Here is an 18,998-nt window from a genome sequence, read left to right on the forward strand (position 1 = left end):
TTATTACCCATTCCCCAGTTTTGCATAACCAGCATAGTGATATTAATACACTTTTTACTTCTGTGATTACCTTGTATATACTTAACTCTTATGAGATTTAATAGTAAACTTTCTTAAACAGGATAGGGAAATAACATGAGAGTGCACAAGGCTCAATCCCTTAGCTGTCCCAGGACAGACATACTGATTTGCTGCTTAGAAGTCCTTTACAATGGGATGTGGCTACTGAGGAACTTTTGAGGTAAAATATCTTTCTTTTTTACATATAGATGTTCAGGTGAAATTTTCAAGTCAGTTTTTTCACAGCTAAGCTGCATCACTTTCAAGTGTTTCAACATTTGGGTATCATGGCCCTTTAACATAGGAATTCTTTAGAAGTCAGCCACAAATATTTTTTATGGTCTCTCTGTGAAGCTAGGGGATGTAAATATTTTACGTCAAGTTATTTAAAGAGCCTGATACCAGCAATTAAGAGCAAATAAAACTTGACATAGTTGATTGACAACAGTCTGTAACCAATACATAGATCTGAGGCCATTAACAGGATAACTATCCTTGTAAAGAAATATCTATACTATAATTGCGTTTGTAACGCGCCCTTTGCCAGTTGCGCGTGCAGCCAAAAGAATGTAGGCTGCGCATGCAGTCAAACGAAGCATTAATGAAAAAAACACCTAACCGCCTGCACAAAATATTAACAAAAAAACCTAACCGCACAAAATATTAACAAAAAAACCTAACCGCCTGCATGAAGTATTAACAAAAAAAACAACTAACCGCACAAAGTATTAACAAAAAAACACCTAACCGCCCGCCCAAAATATTAACAAAAAAACCCTAACCGCACGAAATATTAACAAAAAAACACCTAACTGCACGAAGTATTAACAGAAAAACCCTAACCGCCCGCACAAAATATTAACAAAAAAACCTAAGCGCCCGCACAAAGTATTAACAAAAAACCCTAACTGCACGAAGTATTAATAAAAAAAACCTAACCGCCCGCACAAAATATTAACAAAAAACCTAACTGCACGAAATATTAACAAAAAGCCTAACCGCCCGCACGAAGTATTAACAAAAAAACACCTAACCGCATGAAGTATTAACAGCAAAACACCTAACCGCATGAAGTATTAACAAAAAAAACTAACTACCCACACAAAGTATTAACAAAAAACACCTAACCACCCTGTCATGAACTCCTCAGTTCCACCTTAACTTATGTTACTACATCTCACATACCACCTTAAGAACCAATTATCTGGCTCTCTTTTCCTTTAAAAGCTTTCCATTTCCCATACACCTTTGCTGGTTTATTGAAGGTTGATACCCACTCACTCTCCAGCCTTTCTTGTTACTTGTCTAAAACAGAGTATCACTTGTTCTGTGATTAGCTCTGTCTCCTTCAACTGAAGCTACTTCTCATCTAAAGCAGAAGTCACCTGTTGCAACTGCAGCACGCACGCCGCTCTAACAACTTCCAGCTTAACAGACACAGGCCGCAATCTGCAGAGAGAATCAGACTAAAGAAACAGCAATCGAATTGCTGATCATTACATAATAAACCAGCCATAAAATCTATATTTGATAATGGAGCCCAGTGACCTGACATCACAAATCCATACCCTAAATCAGCGTTTGGATAGTCTGACACAGGCTTTTAGAGTGCTGCAGGTAGAAAACCAGAGTCTCAAAGCCTGTTTAAGGGAAGCATTGTCAAATAGGAACTCTGGAACTGATCATCAAGCAGAACCCCAAGTCTCCTACCCGGAGAAATTTTCTGGAGATCGTTCCACATTTAGGCAGTTTAGGAATGCATGCCTCTTGCTTTTTGACCTTCGTCCTAGGACATATGCAACTGATAGGTCCAAGGTTCTAACCATACTCTCCTATCTCAGGGGAGAACCCAGGGCCTGGGCCGACTCCTTTTATGAGACCCAGGACCCCATTCTAAATTCCCTGGATGCTTTCCTAAAGGCATTATCAGGCCTCTACGATGACCCCTACCGTCAAATAACTGCAGAAAGTAAACTCAGGAACTTAAAGCAGTCTAAAGCACCGGTAGAAGAGTACATTACCAGATTTAGAATCTGGGCTAGAGATTCCCTCTGGAATGAGGTATCTCTAAAAAACCAATACCGTCTCGGACTTGCAGAGGAGATCAAGGATGAGCTCGCCAGGATTGGTATACCGGATCGTCTTGACGACCTTTATGCCCTCACGATTACAATTGACAGACGCCTTAGAGAGAGGAAGCAGGAAAGAAGCCCATCTACAGCACCTGTTCGCAGGGTACTGCCAACTCCTCCAACCGTTGGTCCACCGTCCGACCAACCCATGGACATCAGTTTTATTAGGGGTCCACTTACCCCGCAGGAAAAGGCTAGATGCCGAACTGCGAATTTATGTATGTACTGCGCAGGTACTGGTCATGCAGTTAAGGAGTGCCCTCTATTACTAAAGCAGAAGATAGGTAAGATCCATAACATAAAACATTGTTTCCACACAAAAACCACTGCTACAGCTTACCTTACCATTCCCTTGCTTTTGCAGTGGGACCGACACAGGATAGAGTGTAATGCAATCATCGATACAGGTGCTTGCGCCAACTTTATTGATTTACGTTTGGTTGAATTAAATAAAATACCCTTTCAGTTTAAAAGCACACCTTTGCCTATAAAAGTCATTGATGGTTCGCATTTAGCATCTGGTCCAGTGTCTCAACAGACTATTCCATTACTCGTTTCCTCTCCAACTGGTCACACTGAAACTATCTCCTTTGATATTATTTCTTCTCCCATTTACCCTATTGTTCTGGGAATCACTTGGCTTCAACTACACCAACCTGTGGTACATTGGGATACCCTCACCATTTCATTCTCCTCTCCCTACTGTGTCTCAACTTGTTTTCCAAACACTCACTTGTTCACTACTTCCTCATCTCCTATTCCTACACAATATCTTGACTTCTCTGCTGTCTTCAATAAAACAGAAGCCGAGTCGTTGCCCCCACATAGGCCTTACGATTGCCCCATAGACTTACTTCCCGGGGCAACCATTCCCTATGGCCACATCTATCCTCTTTCTAGACCTGAATTGGCTCATTTAAAAACCTATATCACTGATAATCTAAAAAAAAGGTTTTATTCGCCCTTCCACCTCCCCTGCCGGTGCCGGCATTTTTTTCGTGAAAAACAAGGATGGGTCTTTACGTCCGATAATAGATTATCGGGAATTAAACAAGCGTACTAAAAAGAACAGGTACCCTTTGCCTCTCATTCCCGAGTTAATTGAGAGGTTAAGAGGCACCACTATTTTTACTAAACTTGATCTTAGGGGCGCCTACAACCTTTAAGAATAAGGTCCGGAGACAAGTGGCTGACTGCATTTAGGACCAGGTATGGTCTTTTCGAATATACAGTTATGCCATTCGGGTTGTGTAATGCTCCGGCAACATTCCAGAATTTCATTAATGATATCTTTAGGGACATCCTCGACACTTTCCTGGTGGTCTATCTAGACAATATTCTTATCTATTCTTCCTCTCTGAACATGTGAAACACGTCAGGTTAGTGTTATCCAGATTACAGACACATAAGCTGTATGTCAAGTTAGAGAAGTGTCTCTTCCATGTAAATGAAGTATCATTTCTTGGCTATCGCATTAGCAATAGCAGGATATCTATGGAGGATAGTAAAATCTCTGCCATCACCACTTGGCCTATACCTTCCAACATAAAAGAAGTCCAGCGGTTCTTAGGCTTCGCCAATTTTTACAGGCGCTTTATCTGCAATTTTGCAGCCATTGCTAGGCCACTCACTAACCTGACTAGGACCTCTAAGCCATTCATCTGGACTCCAGAAACTCAAAAGGCATTTGAACTCCTTAAATCTCTATTTGTTACTTCCCCAGTACTGCACATTCCCAACAGCAAAGCACAATTCGTATTGGAAGTGGATGCGTCCGAATACGCCATCGGATCTATTCTATCCCAGAGACTCTTACCAAAAGATCCTTTGCACCCAGTGTGTTACTTCTCCAGACTCCTTACACCTGCTGAACTCAACTATCCAGTGGGGGAAAAGGAGCTTCTCGCAATTAAGACTTCATTTGACCAGTGGAGATATTTGCTGGAGGGCGCAGAACATCCAATAGTAATTTATACGGACCATAAAAACCTACAATATCTTCAAACAAGTCGTAATAATTACATTGTAGCTATTTTAGGGTTTATATTTATTTTACAGGTAACTTGGTATTTATTTTAACTAGGTACAATTGCTATTAAATAGTTAATAACTATTTAATAGCTACCTAGTTAAAATAATTACCAATTTACCTACAAAATAAATCCTAACCTAAGTTACAATAACACCTACACTATCAATAAATTAAATAAACTACAAATATCTAAACTAAAATACAATTAAATAAACTAAACTAAATTACAAAAAGAAACAAACACTAAATTACAAAAAATAAAAAAAGATTACAAGATTTTTAAGCTAATTACACCTATTCTAAGCAACCTAATAAAATAATAAAGCCCCCCAAAATAAAAAAAATTCCCTTGCCTTCAATCTTCTTTCTTCGCTCCTCCGCCACGGAGCATCCATCCGGCACGACAACTGAACGAGGAATGAGGTACCTTTAAATGACGTCCGTCGAATTCCGATTGGCTAGAAAAGGCTGATTGGCTGATTGAATCAGCCAATCAGAGTTCAATCCGATTGGCTGATTGGTTCAGCCAATCGGATCGCGCCCTATATTGGACTACCTTGCAAGTAATTATATTCAGGACTTTCTTTAAGTTAAAAATGCAAGGGGTGGATTATTTTACACCCCCCCCCCCCCCAGAGGCTGGCTTAGGAACCAGAGCTGTTTTTTCCACATATGTAGTAGATAAAATTACAGAAAAAATTATCATTTGATGGAGAGCATTTTTTCTAAAAGTGCGTGGGTGACCCAGGAGCTAAATCTCAATTCACCTTAAAGGGACACTCAAGTCAAAATTAAACTTTCATGATTCAGAAAGAGCATACAATCTTAAACAACTTTCCAATGTACTTCAATTAAAAAAATGTGCACAGTCTTTTTATATTTACACTTTTTGAGTCACCAGCTCCTACTGAGCATGTGCAAGAATTCACAGAATATACAGTACATATATGCATTTGTGATTGGCTGATGGCTGTCACATGATACATGGGGAGTGGAAATAGACATAATTTTCAATTTTTCAGAAAATAATCTACTAATCACTTGAAGTTCAAACAAAGGGGCCAATTTATTAAGATCCGTATGTAGCTTGATGTCTCTGTTTCCACGTGAGCCATTAGGCTCGCCAGAAACAGAAGTTATGAAGCAGCGGTCTAAATACCGCTGCTCCATAACTTGTCCGCCTGCTCTGAGGCCGTGGACAAAAATAAACCTGACCAAATACAATCAGGTTGATTGACACGCCCTGCAATCGGACGATTGGCCGCAAATCTGCAGGGGGCGGCATTACACCAGCAGTTCACAAGACTTGCTGGTGCAATGATAAATGCCGACAGTGTATGCTGTCAGCATTTACCGATGTGCAGCGGACATGATACCCTACATTGTATCATGTCGGTTCGTACTATGATAAATCTACCCCTGAGTGCTATTGCATTGTCTTTTTCTCATGCATTTGTTGATTAGACATGTGCATGGCGAAAAAAATTCGGTTCGGTTCGGATCGATTTGGATTTTTTTGAATTTCAGTTCTGAGGGATTCGAATTCGGAAAAATTTGAATCAATTTGGTTCGGATTTGTTTCGGATTCATTCGGATTCGAATAAATTCAGTTCGGATTTGTTTCGGATTCATTCGGATTCGAATAAATTTGGCTGGATTCGGTTCGATTCGGTTTGGTTCGGAAATTCGGAATTTCGGTAAGTGTTAGGTGGGATTAGATTTATACTGTACAATAGTAGTGTAATCCATGGCCATCCGAATTTACCGAATAAATCCGAAGTAATTCGGATTTATTCGGTAAATTCGGCAGTATTTTAATTCGGAAATTCGGTTCGATCCGAATCGCCGAATTTGCTGAATTTCCGAATTGATCCAAAACGAATCGCACATATCTATAATGATTATGAAAATCTACTGTATTTACTGGTCTTTTAGGTAAACTTACATATTTGCTTGTGATGAGAGTGTGTAGGCTTTCTCTTTTAATCATTTTTACTTTTACAACTATATTTACCTTTGTATATTTTTCTGTAGTCTTGTTGATAATAGTGCACTGTGACCATTTTCTGTCATAATAAATATTACATATTATAATTTTGGCTTTCATCTTAACATTAGATACCAAAGAGACTGGTAATAACAGTAATGTGTTTTTTCACTGATTTGGCCAAATAGTGTTTTGGAGTTTTAAATCTGTTAGTCTAGGTTTTTCCTTAGGATTTCCCATCTAATAATCTGAAAGTGGTAACAGCCTTTAGAGTTATAGATGCAGATAGTGGGTGGAGATAAAAGTTTTTTTGTACTTTCTGGAGCTAGAATAGTTAAGAAAGTGTTTTATTAACCCTTTCATCCTCCCATCTGATCAGGGGAGGTGGTTGTGACAATATTGTTCTTCTAAAATTATTATCCTTTGTATTCCTATATTTACACTAGTGTGATTACTGGGGATTATCACACTTAAAGAGTAGCTATTTTTCTACCTATTGGGTACTCCTTGTTATAATTGTTTTTATCTATAATCCCCCACCCAATCTTTTCTACTTAATATTATAATCTATGGATCTGTTTAAAGTTAGACTAGATTTATTCTCTGAAATCGAGAAATTAGAAAATGACACTGAACCTCCAAATCAAGTCCCTTCAGGGAATTTAAGTGAACTTTGTGATAATTTAGAAAATATATTAATAAAAGAAATGAAACAAAAATTAGAAGTAAGTTTCCTTCAAAAATATATTAATCTAAATGTAGTACCAAGAGGTCTTAGATTGCTAAAAGATTGTACATTCCAATTGCAAGATCACCTACAAAAAGAGTGGTTTGACACTTTAAGTAATGCATCTCTAAATCTGTTAAAAATAATTGTAAAATCAAGAAATATAAGCTTAAGAGAATTTGGTAAAAAAATAGAACACTTGAGCAATGATCTAGCACCCTGGAATCTAGAAACTGAATATAAAAACAGACAAACAAATATCATTAATAATCTTAAAGATATTAAAAAAGAAACTATGGACATTAAATTAAGAAAAATGAAGAGAGATCTAACTGATTATAACTCAAAAGAAACTAATAGCGAAAATCAATCAGTAGAGACAGCGGTAGAAAATATAAAACCAGTAGCAGTGATAGAACCAAAATGGCAAATATTCTCCAAAAAAGGTAATAAAAAGAACATGGAGAGAAATAGAATAAATAGTAAAGATAATAAAGAATATACAAATTATAATAAATCAAGAGAACATTATAGACAACAATATCCAAGAAAATCACAGAACTATGCCACTTCCAATTATATGTATAATCACGAGAGAAATAATCAGAGAAATTGGAATAGTGAAAATAATACCCAAAATTATACTCAAAACTATAAACATTCATCAAACCAGGGAAATGGAACAATTAGAAATACTAACTCTAATGATAACTACTCAAATTATTCTGACCAATATAATTGGAGGGCTAGAAAAGACAATTGGAGACAGAAAGAACATGATTGGAGGAGCCACAATAGATTCGAAGTTTTAAGGGATCAAGATTTTAGAATAAATACAGCCAGTCCTAAACAAGGTACATCATCTTCTTTTTTAGGAGAGGACAGGAAACAAACAGAGTGATTAAAAATGAAAAAAAGAGAAAGAGAGGAACCAGAGGTAGAGGAGGAGAGAGAGAACCAAAAAAGGAAGAGATAGATAAACAGGGTATTTTTAATTTAAGTTCAGTGGATTTAAGTGAACACCAATATAGGGTACTACAGAAGGGCTTAACATTTGCCCCGACAAATAAACTAGATAAATCCAATACCCTTATTAATGTAAACAGATTCATTCGTAACATAACCCTAAAAAGGTTCTTTTTAAAAAATCCAATCGAACGAGAATTAACTAATGACAAGAAAGGTTTTCACCATACCAACCTCAGAGCAAAATCAAATTTTTTCCCCACCACTGAAAAAGGAAGGAACATTGAAATGTTCGAAAAGGCAATTAAAAAAGATATTGAGGATATGAATATTGGAAAAAACAAATATAATCTCACTAAAAAGGAAAATGATACCTTAAAGCAGTGCTTTCCAAACTGTGTGTCGGGACACACTAGTGTGTCGGCAGCAGTGTGTAGGTGTGTCCGTGCTTCAGCACAAATTTTTTTAAATTAAAATTTTTTTTTTTTACATTGTTTTTTGGTTTCTGACTTTCCACCTGCTTGCTACGCATATCACATGGTTGACACGTGAGTGATACCTAGTGGGTCACAGATCATCTTAACCAATTGGCACAGCTCAGTGGGTACTGAAACTATTACCATTGGCAGATTTGGTGACACATTGGCTCCTGACTGCACGTGTAGTCTCCTTAATTGGCTCGTGACTGCAAGTGTAGCTAGTGAGTGTGACAGCAGTGTGTTTGCAGCGTGGGCAGTAGTCAGTCGGACTCACAGAGCTCTGAGGGTGGCAGCTTAAACGCTGAGCTGAAGTCAGAAGTCAGTGGGATTTCTTTGCAGCTAGCTCCCAGTAGTGCATTGCTTCTCCTGCCCTTGATATATGGATAGGAAGTGGAAGCTTAAAAATGCTTGATGATGAAATGTGAGTGTCTTTATCTAATATTACAACAAATATTCCGAAACTGTGTTCATCTCATCAACCTCATACATCCCATTAAAATAGTAAGTAGATATTGGTGTTATTAAACATGTTTTTTAATTCTTGCACATACTGTTACTTGTAAATACATTTTGTGATTATATAATTTATGTATGTGTCCGTATCTCTTAAAACAAGATAGTTTAACCTCCTTTTTGCTAGTACAACTGAATTACTGTGTCGCGAAATGATGTAGGTCTACAAAGTGTGTCACCAACATGAAAAGTTTGGAAAGCTCTGCCTTAAAGGAACTACAAAATAATACAAATATTATGATTAAACAGGCTGATAAGGGGGGAGGGATAGTTATATTAAACACTGAAGATTATGTTAAAGAGGCCAATAGACTATTAAATGATAACACAACCTATAAGATGATTTCAACTAATCATATTAAAAAACTGTCAACGGAATTACTAAAATTACTGGACAAAGCGCACAATTCAGGAGTCATTAATGGTAAAGAATATGGCTTCCTTAAAGTAAATTTCCCTAAGACCCCCATTTTCTACTATCTACCAAAAATCCACAAATCCCTAATAAATCCCCCTGGCAGACCAATTATCTCCAGTATCCAATCTATCACTTCTAATTTATCTGAATTTGTAGACAATTATCTACAACACTATGTGGTTAAATTACCTTCTTACCTGAAAGACTCTACTGAATTATTACAATTATTAAAAAATATAGAATGGAAAAATGATCTAATATTTGCCACTTGTGATGTATGCTCTTTGTACACCAATATACAACACACATTATGAATTCAGGCAGTTGAGCACTTTCTATATAAATATGGAGAAATACAAATTGAACAGATAGAGTTTTTAATTGAAAGTATAACCTTTATATTAAATAATAATTATTTTAATTTTAATAACCAATATTATCTACAAACTAAAGGAACGGCGATGGGCACCAAATTTGCTCCCAGCTATGCAAATTTATTCATGGGTTTCATTGAAGAGGAAATGATCCATGGATCCAGTTGGGAAGCAAATTTGGTGCTCTATCGTCGTTTCATAGATGATATTATAATTATTTGGAAAGGGGATGAAGAACTTTTAGATATTTTTATAGAAGATTTTAAAAATAATAGGTTTGGTATAGATTTAACTTATGAAAAAAGTAAGACAAAGATAAATTTTCTGGATGTGGATATTGTAATCAGTAATGATAAAATCACCACCAAAACACATTTTAAGGAGGTTGATTCCAACAATTTTATCCATAATAATAGTTGCCACTATAAAAAGTGGCTTGAAAATATCCCTAAAAACCAATTCTTAAGAATTAGGAAAAATTGTAGTGAACAAGAGGACTTTGCCCTACAATCTACACTTTTGGAAGAAAAATTTAAAAAGAGAGGCTACAATTCGAATTTAATAAAAACAGCTAAACAAAAAGCCCAAGAAAAATCACAGGATGAGCTTTTAATAGGAAAACAACCTAAATAATTAATAGAAGGTATATTGGACATACCATTTATAACTGATTTTAATGTTGATCATAATAAATTAAGAGGGGTTCTTAATAAACACTGGAATTTACTGCAAAGAGACCCTTTCTTAGGAGAATCCCTAACTGATAAACCAAGAATTGTTTTTAAAAAAGCAAGAAACTTGAAATCAATTCTAGCACCTAGCACCTTTAGGACAAGGACAACAAAAAGTGTAGACATGGACTTAAAAGGTAATAAATTAGAAGGCTACTATCCCTGTATATCAAGTAAAGCATGTAAATTCAGTTGTAAAAAAACAAGTGTAACATCTACAGTGACACATAAGGAATTTAAAATCAAGGATCTAATTAGATGCTCTGACAAGAATGTAGTCTATTTAATAGAATGTCCATGTAAGATGCAATATTTAGGGGAGACCTCACGCATGTTGAGGGACAGAATTAGGGAACACCTACTTAATATTGAAAATGGTGTAGAAGGCCACCTATTCTTCAAACATTTTCAAGAAGTCCATAATGAAAACCCCAAGGGACTAAAATACTGGGGCCTGAGGAAAATCAAACAGGACTGGAGAGGTGGAGATTTAAACAAAAAACTTTTAAAAACTGAAGCTGAACTAATTTTTAAATTTAAAACATTAACTCCTCTAGGATTAAATGCTGAACTAGATCTAAACCCATTCATTTAAATATATAATTTTAATATATATCTAATGTATTTTAAATAAACCCACTTTATTCATCCCCAAATAATTTTAATAATGTATTAAATGTGTAATGAATAGACAAATTGGTTGGAAATCAATTTTATATGTAGAAAGATTAAATATGTCATTTGTTTATATAATTTGTATATTGTGTATTTTAGGCATAGGTAAACTAAGTAATCAAATTAAATAATTTGACATTTTATATTTCTATTTAGTACTAATTTTTAGTAAGTTGTAATATGTGTATTTTTAAAAAGTTATTTATTAAAGCTATTTTAACAATCAATGTCAATAATATATTTTTCTATGAGGCATCAGCGAGTCAAATGAACTGATTAATATGTTATAAGTGTATCAAATAAACTGACCAATATGAGGCAAAAGTGTGCTTAATGAACTCTTTAGATCAACGACCCAATAAGAACACTCCAATTAAAATGGAACTTGTATAAAGGCATGATGGGAAGTCCACAGGTACATCTTGAAAAAAGCATTTCTGCTAAAACGCGTAGATCGATGACCTGACCTGTGGAAGCTGGCCAGCCCTATCTTTGCCACACTGAACGTCTCATTCTGGACCACTGCAAAAAGTTAAAAAGGCAGTACGAGTGATCTAAATCACAGAGGAGTTGATCTGGATACTTGCTGTGTTCGAGTATAATCTGTTACCTGGAATCTTAAGTAACTGGATACATTTCCATTCAAAAAAACATCCACCGGCAACCTGACTAGGCTATTGGCGGAGGAGCGACATCACGTGAATGATACACGTCACAGTCGGATCTAACGGCTGACTCAGAAGACGCCAATATTCGAAGAAGTCAGGGAAAGGTATTTAAAATATCTACCTTTCGTATTCTGGTGAGTTTGTATACCCAACTTGGGGATTCTTAAAAAGACTTCTAACGGAATTTATTGCTATATAGAAAAGGAAAACAGTATTTATCATTCTGCAACAAATTATAGACTTATCGCCTCTATTCAAAAGTTTGGCAAGTAAGAGATACTAAGTCATATTATTTCTCCTACACAGACTTCGTAAACCCTTTGCACACTTGTTTTTGAAAAAGTCAGTTTATGATACAAGCATTTCTCACAGCACTCCTGCAACATTTGTGTAGCAAATATCACTGCAAACAGTTGCAATTCATTGAAAAAAATAATTGCTGCAAAAACTTTAAAGAAACACGCTGAAATATACCTCTAAAGTTCTTTATGTTGTAAAAAAGGTGCACCTTATTATAGATTACATTTGTTCATGATATTAGTGTGTTGTATTGTATAATTAACTAATTTTTAAAACAAATCGATTAAATTAAAAATTAAATATTTTAAATAAAATTGGTTTTTATTTTAATCACATTTCACATTTATGGTAGAGCTCTTTTGAGCGCACTCTTATCCTTTGTATTCCTATGTTCTTCTAAAATGTTAGAGGGCAACTCTAATCTTTTTTTTCCCCATAGCTATTTGAACTATTTAAATGGCTCAATTATATTCAGGGCAAATCAGTTTTAAAACTCTAATATAATTCTGCATTACTATCATATAACAATAGTAAAGTAGCCACTTACAGAACTCCATGAAACGATAAAAGTGTAAATATTAAGTGCCAGATTACAAATGGAGTGCTAAATATTGCTTTCATGAAAGCAATATTTAAGCTCCACATTGTAATACCAGTGCACACTAAATGTATGTATATATATATATATATATATATATATATATGTGTTAATACACATATTAACACAAATATACATACATATAAGCATATATATTTACTGGGAACACACAGTTTCCATTGACTGCAATGTAAAGTCACTTTTCAGTGCCGTTTTTTTCCTAACACTCCTTTCCCACCAACTTTACCCTCAAAATACTGCATAGAGCAGTTATTGTTTTTTTTTTTTTTTTTTTAAAAAGATGCTGCTATCTTTATTTTTTTAATAAAATACACTACACTGTATTTTGGGGGCATTTGGGGCACATTTATAAAATTAACCAGAGATCTAATCTCTATTTAATTTTATAAACGCTAATTACTACTGCGAGCTCGTGGTAGCAATAACCAGCCACTTGTAATAGCTTTTTAAATTTTGTGCACCCACGAAAGGGCAAAATTGCCCGTTTGAGGATGCACGATAATTTAGCACTCCACTTGTAATCTATCCCAAAAGCTATTATTAACAGAAAATATTCCAAATATATATTAGCATAGAACCGGGTCTATATTATGTTGAAGTTATATGAGCTCACAGCATGGTTTAATTCAGAGCAAAATATGCATAATATTGTAACCCATACATTAACGCTTTCCACAAGATTAAAAGGGTCTGTCTAGAAGGTTTCAAAATTACTTTATGACAGATTTGTGAGCATAAACGAATATAAATTACAGCCTAATGGACTATTAAAAGTTATAAAGGATCACAACATATCTTAGCATTGGTTTAAAAACACTGCAATACCAACGGCACTGTTACTTAGAGGCTAAGAGGGTTTGTCATAATGGCTGCACATTTGCTATATAATACCATGGGGAGTTACATTCAAAATAACAACCTGTATGGCTAATGAAAAGCTATACTACCATTTTATTAGCCTCAATATTTAAAGGGACAGTAAAGTCATAATTAGATATTCATGATTTAGAGAGATTATGCAATTTTAAACAACTTTCCTATTTACTTCTATTATTTAATTTGCTTCCTTCTCTTGTTATCCTTAGTTGAAGGGCTTATCTAGGTAAGCTCAGAAGCAGCAAGGCACCTGGGTGCTAGTTGCCGATTTGTGGTTGCATATATATGCCTATTATCATTGGCTCACCCCATATGTTCAGTTAGAAACCAGTAGTGATTGCTGCTCCTTCAACAAATGATTCCAAGAGAATGAAGACAATTTGATAATAGAAGTAACCTGGATAAAATTGTTTGCTCTACCTAACTCATGAATGAAAGATTTTGAGTTTCAAGCCCCTTTTAAGGGATACTGAGCCCAATTTTTTTTCTTTCATGATTCAGATAGAGCATGCAATTTTAAGCAACTTTATAATTTACTTCTATTATCAAATTTTCTTCATTGTCTTTGTATCTTTATTTGAAAAAGCTGGAATGTAAGCTTAGCAGCCGGCTCATCTTTGGTTCAGCACCTTGGTAGCCACCAATCAACAAGCGCTATCCAGGGTAGTGAACCAAAAATGGGCCGGCTCGTAAGCTTACATTCCAGATTTTTCAAATAAAGATACTAAGAGAACAAAGAACAATTGACAATAGGAATAAATTAGAAAGTTGCTTAAAATTGCCTGCTCTATCTGAATCATAAAAAAAAAATTGGGTTCTGTGTCCCTTTAAGGTCTAGACCTATCCCACTATTCTGTGTGTTTCATGCACTCAAACACATATAGAATGCCGGAGCACCTTCAGAAACATTCAAAGACTTAGTTCCTGCACTTACCAAGCACCAATTAGTATTTCCCATACATTTAATACAATGCATCTGGTATAACAAGTCATTGGGAAAACATTAAACGTGTCAAAATTAAACTTTCAGGTTTCAGATACAGCATGCAATTTTAAACAACATTCCAATGCACACATTTTTTATTTGCTTTGTTCTCTTTGTAGCATTTGTTGAAAAGCACGAGGTAGGCTCAGTAGCAGCAAGGCACTACTGGGAGATAGCTGATTGGTGTTGGCTGTACATATATACCGCTTGTCAGTGGTCAGCTAGCTCCCAGTAGTGTATTACTGCTCCTTCAACAAATGATACAAAGAGAATAAATCAAATTTGATAATACAATAAAGTATAGTGGATATTGGTTTAAAATTGTAAGATCTATTTGAATCATGAAATAACAATTTTGTGTTTTATGTCCCTTTAAAGGAAAAAATTACAATGCACTGTCCTTTTAGCATGTTCTTATATAGGGTAAAAAATGTATATAATTTTTGAGGATGATGATGCTTTCTATGAAGGTGAAATGCCTTGAAGGACTATTAAATAGAATTGCACATTCAACAGATGCATAATAAAGAAAATGCAATAACACTCTGAATTTTAAATGAGCAGTAGATTTGTTTTATGACAAATTTCATAATTTACTTTATTTTGCCTGCTCCCTTTATCTTGTGACAGCCATCAGCCAATCACAGACTCATATGTATACACCTCTTGCACATGCTCAGAAAGTGTGTGCACATATAAAGACTGCACAATTTGATAATGGATGTAAATTGGAATGTCTCTTAAAACTACATGCTCTATCTGAATCATGAAAGTTTAAAGGGATAGGAAACTCAAAAGTTTCTTTTCATGATTCACATAGAACATGTGATTTAAAAAAAACCTTTCCAATTTACTCCTATTATGTCATTTTCTTTGTTCTTTGCTATCCTTTGTTATAAAATAATACCTAGGTAGGCTCAGGGGCAGCACTGCAGGACTAGAGCTTGCTGCTGATTGGCAACTGAAGATATATGCCACTTTTCATTGGCTTTCTTGGTGTGTTCAGCTAGCTCCCAGTAGTGCATTGCTGCTTATTCATTCAACAAATGATACCAAGAGAATGAAGAAAATATGATAATAAAAGTAAATTGGAAAGTTATTTATTTTGTATTATTATATAAATTATATATTATTTTAAATATGCTATATTTGAATAATGAATGTAACATTTTGGGTTTCACGTCCCTTTAATTTTGACATTAGTGTCCCTTTAAGGAATGTAAATGTTTGTAAGGAATGTAAATTGGTTGTAAGGATTTTGACTAAGTTTAGTCAATGATACATTTATTAAGTTTAGCAATAAGGTGAGCAGGCACTTAAAGGGACATAAACCCCAAATTGCAGACACTTAAAGAGACATGAAACCCAAATAGTTTATATCATGATTCAAATAGAGCTTGTAATTTTAAATAACTTTCAAATTTACTCCTATTATCTCATTTGCTTAGGTCACTTTGTATCCTTTGTTGAAAAGCATACATAGGTAGGCTCAGGAGCCGGAAGATAGCTGCTGATTGGTGGCTGCACATATATGCCTCTTTTTGTTTCCTTACCAATGAAATTAGCTAGATCCCAGTAGTGCATTGCTGCTCCTTCAATAAAGGATACCAAATGAATGAAGCAAATTTGAAAGTTTTGCTCTGTCTTCAACATGAAAGAAAATTTTCGCGTTTCATGTCCCTTTAAGTAAAATATGCAGTAGCATATGAGTAAGCTAAAGGCCATAAAATGTTCTGGTGAAACGACTCATATTATGCAAAAGTGACTGCTGCAGAAAGGTCTACTAAATTGATCTGCAACTTCATATGAATTTCAAGCGCACTTAAATTTAACCTTTGCTAAACATCTCTAATCTCTGAAGACATCAATAAATGAGAAAATTAATTTTGAAAAAAAAAAAACATATGTACATTAGTTTATATGTATATAAATATATATACATATATATATATATATATATATATATATATATCTGTAAATACATATATAAATATATAAATACATATGTTAACATAAGTAGACATACCAATATATATATATACATGGTTCTGAATCACTGTACTAACCCTAGCTAAGCTTATAAGCTTATAAACTATCACATGCAAGGTGTAAGGAGTAATACTGGCACTTAAGGACAAAAGTCTGCCAGTAAATATGCAGCAGCAATCCTCCGTTAATTTATGCACAGATTATTATTATTATCAGGTATTTGTACAGATGATGATCCTCACCAGCACAGTATGCCATCCAGACAGCAAATAGTACCCTTCAATATTAGGAAACAATGCTTCACATACAAGACAACCCAGAAGTATCACAATGATTCCAAAGGTTCTGCTTGCATCAGCTCAGTCTGACGTCTGACGTCACACACCCTCTGCATGAACTGCTTAATCAATTTACTTATAAGCTTAGCATTCCTAAACCACTTGTACATAACCCTGCTGCCTCTGTATTTAAGATTTCAGTTTACCTATACTTTAAAGGCACATGTAAATCAAACCGATCGAGTACAATCGGGTTGATTGACACCTCCCTGCTGGCGGTCGATTGGCCGCGAGTCAGCAGAGGGCGGCATTGCACCAGCAGCTCTTGTGAGCTGCTGGTGCAATGTTAAATGCGGAGAGCGTATTGCTCTCCGCATTCAGCGAGGTCTTGCGGACCTGATCCGCACTGTCGGATCAGGTCCGCAAGACCTTTGATAAAAAGGCCCCATGGTATCTAAATCTAGGTTACTATCTCTTTCATTCCAGGGTAATAATTTGTTTGGTTCCCAGTTGGATTCAATTATTTCCACTATTACTGGGGAAAGGTTTTTTTTGCCTCAAGATAAAAAGTCTAAAGGCAAATCTAGAGCTTCTCATCGGTTTCGTTCCTTTCAACAGAATAAGGAACAGAAAACCACTCCTTCCCCTAAAGACTCTGGCTCCCATTGGAAGCCTTCCTCAAGTTGGAATAAATCCAAGCCTTACAAAAAAAAAACAAAGCCAGCACCCAAGACTGCATGAAGGTGCGGCCCTCAATCCAGTTTTACTGGTGGGGGGGCAGATTTAAATTATTTCAAGACGTTTGGGCAGGTTCCATTCAGAATCATTGGATTTAGAATATTGTCTCCCAGGGGTATCAAATAGGTTTCAGAATAAGACCTCATGTGAGAAGATTTTTTCTCTCTCACTTTCCAACAAATCCTGTGAAAGCTCAGGCTTTTCTGAAAAGTGTTTCCGATCTAGAGCTTTCAGGAGTTATTGTACCAGTTCCAATTCTGGAACAGGGTCTGGGTTTTAATTCAAATCTATTCATTGTTCCGAAGAAGGAAAATTCTTTCAGACCAGTTCTGGATCTGAAGTTTTTGAATAATTTTGTAAGAGTCCCAACTTCAAGATGGTGACTATAAGGACTATTCTGCCTTTTGTTCAGCAAGGTCATTACATGTCCTCAATAGACTTACAGGATGCGTATCTTCATATTCCGATTCATCCAGACCACTATCGGTTTCTGAGATTCTCTTTTCTAGACAAGCATTACCAATTGCTCTTCCATTTGGCCTAGCAACAGCTCCAAGAATCTTTTCGAAGGTTAACGGTGCCCTTCTATCTGTAATCAGAGAGCAGGGTATTGCGATGTTTCCTTATTTGGACGATATCTTGGTACTGGCTCAATCTTTTCATTTAGCAGAATCTCACATGAATCAACTTGTGTTGTTTCTTTGAAGACATGGTTGGAGGATCAATTTACCAAAGAGTTCCTTGATTCCTCAGACAAGGGTCACCTTTTTAGGTTTCCAGATAGATTCAGTGTCCATGACTTTGTCTTTAACAGACAAGATACGAATGAAATTGGTTTCTGCCTGTCAAAACCTTCAGTCTTGATCATTCCCTTCAGTGGCTATGTGCATGGAAGTTTTAGGTCTCATGACTGCAGCATTGGACACGATCCCCTTTGCTCATTTTCAATTGAGACCTCTGCAGCTTTGCATGCAGAATCAATTGTGCAGGGATTATACTCGAATATCACAGTTGATATACTTAAATCCCAACATTCAACTCTCTCTGTCCTGGTGGTTAGACCATCATCGGATTATTCAAGGGGCCTCTTTTGTTCATCCTGCCTGGACTGTGATTTCAACAGATGCAAGTCTCACAGGTTGGGGAGCTGTCTGGGGGTCTCTGACAGCACAAGGAGTTTGGAACCCTCAAGAGGCGAGGTTACCGATCAATATTTTAGAACTCCGTGCTATTTTCAGGGCTCTTCAGGCTTGGCCACTATTAGAGAAAATTATTCATTTGTTTTCAGACAGACAATATCACAACTGAGGCATATGTCAATCAGCAAGGGGGTACTCGCAATCCTTTAGCGATGAAAGTAGTATCTTCGATACTTTCTTGGGCAGAATCCAACTCCTGTCTAATTTCTGCAATATATATTCCAGGTGTAGACAATTGGGAAGCGGATTATC

The sequence above is a fragment of the Bombina bombina genome, chromosome 10 (genome assembly GCF_027579735.1).
Source record: "Bombina bombina isolate aBomBom1 chromosome 10, aBomBom1.pri, whole genome shotgun sequence".
In the NCBI taxonomy this organism is placed as follows: Eukaryota; Metazoa; Chordata; class Amphibia; order Anura; family Bombinatoridae; genus Bombina; species Bombina bombina.